This window comes from Empidonax traillii, unplaced genomic scaffold (assembly GCF_003031625.1).
Source record: "Empidonax traillii isolate 1590-97213 ecotype Southwest subspecies unplaced genomic scaffold, ASM303162v1 scaffold667:size605846, whole genome shotgun sequence".
Lineage (NCBI taxonomy): Eukaryota > Metazoa > Chordata > Aves > Passeriformes > Tyrannidae > Empidonax > Empidonax traillii.
Window position 1 is genome coordinate 290708 of NW_020955860.1, and position 4973 is coordinate 295680.

Here is a 4973-nt window from a genome sequence, read left to right on the forward strand (position 1 = left end):
GGGTCTGCATAAAGCTTCTCTAAATGTTTGAGAATTTGCTTATAGTAGACCTTACTTTAGCAGGAATGCCTGCCCTTCTCCTGGCATTTTTGAAAACGAGTGGCTGGTGAGTGCTAAGGGGTGACCAAAGTAGAGGACAGTGCTTTTTTCTCAGCACAGTGAAGGAGTAAAAAAAATAAAGGTTGCATTATTGTCAGGAGCTCCTGTGTAACAAAAATAACTTAGTGATGCTGCTTACTTAAACCAGTGCTTGGGAATGCTGTTTAATCACCACTGTTGCAGCCTGGGATTTGTAATAAGCTAAAGAGGCTAAACAAAAGAAATCTGTGTGCCAGTTCAGTTTGTTATGAAAACAATTTGGTTTATGCCATGCAAAATGATCAGGCTGCTGTGTAGCCTCCCTTCCAAGGCACGGCATCAAGAGGTAACTGGTTTGTATTAAACAGGAAGGTTTTCTTGAGAAGTGCCCAACACTTTTGGCAGACACCATGAGCAGTGCAGGGCATTGCCTGTGTTGTGGTTTAGGAATGGTACTCCCCAATTTAGTGCTCTCACTGAGACTCTCTGAAACCACATTGCCATTTGCTTGCTCTACCCCTCCCATTCCCGCTCTCCTCTGTGGTGGGATGGAGAGGAGAATTGGAGGCACAAAAGGTAAAGATCACAGACTGGGATAAGAACAGTTTACTGGAAGCAGCAATGAGATAAGAAAACAGTAACAGCAACAATGCTAATGACAGAGAGTACAAGAAAAGAAGCGTTATTGCTCACTGTCAAAACCCTGACAACAGACAATACCCGACTGCTCCCTCCTGCTTAGAAGCACGGATACACCCCTGCTCCCTCTTCCACTCTTACTTGACCTGAAGGAACTCCTTCTCCTCAGAAGAAAATCCCTTCCCCCTGCCCCCAGCAATGCAATCCTTTCCCCCTACCCCTAATAGTGCCTACGACCATACCACCCTGAGAACGCCCGATCTCGTCTGATCTCGGAAGCTAAGCAGGGTCGGGCCCGATTAGTACTTGGATGGGAGACCGCCTGGGAATACCGGCTGCTGTAGGCTTTTTTTTTTCTGGAGAGCAGCCAGGCAGAAAGGGACCTGGGGGTGCTGATCGACAGGAGGCTGAACATGAGCCAGCAGTGTGCCCAGGTGGCCAAGAATGCCAATGGCATCCTGGCCTGCATCAAGAACAGTGTGGCCAGCAGGAGCAGGGAAGTGATCCTTCCCCTGTACTCTGCGTTGGTGAGGCCACACCTTGAGTATTGTGTTCAGCTCTGGGCCCCTCAGTTCAGGAAGGATATTGAGGTGCTGGAGCGGGTCCAGAGAAGAGCAACGAGGCTGGTGAAGGAACTAGAGCACAAGTCCTATGAGGAGAGGCTGAGGGAGCTGGGGTTGTTTAGTCTGGAGAAGAGAAGGCTTAGAGGTGACCTCATCACTCTCTTCAACTACCTGAAGGGAGGTTATAGTCAGGTGGGGGTTGGTCTCTTCTCCCAGGCAACCAACAATAGGACAAGAGGACATGGGCTCAAGCTCTGCCAGGGGAGGTTTAGGTTAGATGTTAGGAAGAAATTCTTTACAGAGAGGGTAATCAGGCATTGGAACGGCCTACCCAGAGAGGTGGTGGATTCACCATCCCTGGAGGTTTTTAAGCAGAGATTGGACGTGACCCTTAGTGCCATGATATAGTAATTGGAGTTGGATCAGGGGTTGGACTTGATGATCTTGGAGGTCTTTTCCAACCCAATCTATTCTATGATTCTATGATTCTATGATTCTATGATTCTATGATGTGAGATGGTACAGAATAACCTCTGTGTCCTGGCTATGCCACCTCCTGGTTACTGCAAAAATTAACCCTGTCCTGTCCAGACCCATGCCAGCTTAGTAACCCGATGCAGCTTGAGCAGGGCATCAGTGAGGGACTTGCCCTGCTCAGCTGCTCTGGTGCACTGCCCTAGCACAAAAGTGATTCTTGATTTCAGCCCTTTTAAAGGCTAATTCAGTGATTTGGTTTCCCTGTGCAGATCCTTGCAGAGACCTCTCCTGAACCTGAAGATTCAGGCTAGTGCAGGTGTTTGTACGCGAGGTGACAATGCAGCAGGGAATGGAGGAGATTTGCACAGGTAAATGGGAGGGTTCTGAAGCAAAATCACTTCCCTGTTTCCCCATTAAGTTTTCCTAGGGCTTAACCGGTATCCCTGAAGGACTGTGAATCCTTGAATTTGTGGAAGCAGAGCATTGTCTCATGATTATAAGAAGGGTTCATGAAAGATCCCCATTCATTCTAAGAGATTACAGTATTAACTGTCTTTGTCTCAGTGTCAGTTCCATCTCCTACTCTTCCTGCTGGGGCTAGAAACCCACTCCTCTGCTTCCAGGAGCCTTCCTGCTTCCAGATCCACTGAAGCTCTGATAAGGATCACAGAATCACAGGATGGTTGGAGTTAGAAGGGACCTCTGAAGATCATCTAGTCCAAGCCCCCTGCTAAAGCTGATTTATCTACAACAGGTTACATGGGAATGCATCCAAACTGATTTTGAATATCTCTAGAGGAGATATTCTCTCTGGGCAGCCTGTTACAGTGCTCTGTCACACTCCAAGTAAGGAAGTTTTTCCTTGTATTCAAATGAAACTTCTGGCATTTCAGTTTGTGCCCATTGCCCCTGGACCTGGATATTATAACTTATTCTTGTGCTGGTATTTTCCTACAGCTGCTGAACCTTTAGTGACAGCAACTCTCTCTCAGACACCTCCCAAAGAATTTTAGAGAAAGATCACTTAAAAACATTGTTATCTGTTTCTAATGAGTCCTGATAGTATAACAAACTCTTCTTCCTTGAGTCAGAATGCAAAAATTAAGAACATGACAGACATGATGTGTTAGAGGTGTCAGAAAGTCCTGACATGAACCTCACATCTGTGTTAGAAAGAACCGGCTTATGAGACATGGGCTGTATCTGTGGATGATTGCTCCTGCCACAAAAAAAAAATCTTAAACGTGAGGACCACAGGCAGAACTAATGAGGTGGTGGATAACTGAAGCCTTAATTACTGCACTGATATGCTCTGTTTTTATTGTCCTTCCCAGGTCAGAATAATGGCATTCTGGGAAAGGTTGCGGCATTAGATCTACATTTAAAAATGTCTTAATTAAGGTGTTTATTCACACAACTAGTTTTTGTTTGATTCTGTAGGAGAATAAAACAACTTTTATGTATTTACGTGTACTTCATAATTATCTTGTGACTGACTCTGCTGGCTTGACTTATTTTTCACACAGAATGAACCACCCCATGATATGACAATAGACTTGAGTGCTGTTACCTGAATTTGTTTTTTTTCTTGCACCCAAGAAACTCTGTCAAATATGTTGATCTTCACTTCCCTCTAAACCATCCTGAGCTACTCAGGTATTGTTTACTATTACATTATTCCATTCCCGTGGTAATGTCCTTTTGAAGATAGTAGGGAAAGTCACTTCTGTTGTCTCAAAAATACTTTCCCCCAAAGCCATTTTCCTTCTTTTAATGGTTTATTTGTGATCTAAGTGCAATGATGTTCTGTTAACATCACACAGGTATTCTTGTTTCACCAGTGCCTTTGAAATGGCTGCGTAACTTATTTGGTCCATAGCAAGATCAGGATATGAGGGGAGGATATGTAGCATAAGTAGGTGTTCAGAGATGATTCAGTGCTAATTTATTAATCTGGTGGTCCTTGATGGCAGTGCCACTGCCTTTCCTATGCTGACCCACTTCACATCAGCATGAAAATGGTACAGCAGCACCTGGGTTCTACCTGTCCTCCCTCATTTTTGTCATTCATTCTCTTTGTCCTTCTCTGGCTTACAGTGAGAGCCAAGGTAACCTAATTCTTGACTGCTGTGAACGACCTCATCTGTGTTCCTGATGAGTATAACTAGTATAATTCTGTAAAAGCTTGTAAGGCTTTGGTAGACTATTGAATGTAAGAGCAGAATTTTTTTTTTTTTTTTTAATGTGTGTGGATATGTGTGTGTTCCTGACATTGTTAGTAGAGAGGATGAAGCTTTCCTGCTTTCTATAGTTCTGGAGCGAAGAAGAGGTTAACTCCTGCTTCTGGTTACCAGAGCTAGAAGCCTTTTAACATGTTATCCTGAAATGCAGGACTGTTTTTGCCTGTGTGTAGATACATAACAAGCTCTAATTAAGAGGATTTTCTTCCTGAGCTGAATTGCTTTGAGGTGTTTCCAAAGTTGAACAGGGTTGTTAATGCAGCATGATTTTATTTAATTTTTTTCTATTTTTACAAAATTTGCTTAGGTGATGAGATGTTAGTGATTTGTTTACCTTAAATAAACTGCTTAAGTATAATGGTATTAGTAACTACTCTGAGTATGACACTGTCTCTCCCTCACAGTTACCTTAAAAGGAGATAATTATTAGCTGTTGAATTAATTTAGCCTCTGTGATAACATATTTAGGAAGGAGAAAAAAAGGTTTCGTGCAGATTAAAATTGCAGCCAGAGAAGAGCAGAGTGAGAACATGTCCACAAGTCTGTAGACACCAAGTTGAGTGGAGAAGGAGGGGAGGAGGTGCTGCAGGAGCTGGAGCTGAGGTTCCCCTGAAGGGCATGGTACAGACCATGGTGGAGGAGCTGTGTCCCTGCAGTCCATGAAGGACTGTGGGTTTGCAGAGATCCACCTGCAGCCTGTGGAGGACACCCACACTGGAGCAGGTGGATGCCCAAAGGAGGCTGTGACCCCATGGGAGGCTCATGCTGGAGCAGGGTCCTGGCAGGGACCTGCTGACCCATGGGAAGAGGAGCCTAAGCTGGAGTAGGAGTAGGGCAAGGATTCCTCTCTCTGTGCAGAGGCAGAAACAATCTGTGATCATAACTCCCCTGTACCCCTGTGGGGGGACAGGCAGATCTTGGGAAGGAAGGAGGGGTAGAAGAAGGTGTTTTTAAGATTTATTTTTCGTTCTCCTGA

General features: G+C 44.6%; 1 non-coding gene across 1 annotated transcript; it reads left to right on the forward strand.

The window, feature by feature from the left end:
- Positions 1–945: 945 nt before the first annotated feature.
- Positions 946–1064, forward strand: LOC114065487. Its single transcript, XR_003572980.1, has one exon. It is a non-coding gene; the product is annotated as a 5S ribosomal RNA (ribosomal RNA).
- The last annotated feature ends 3909 nt before the right edge of the window (positions 1065–4973 follow it).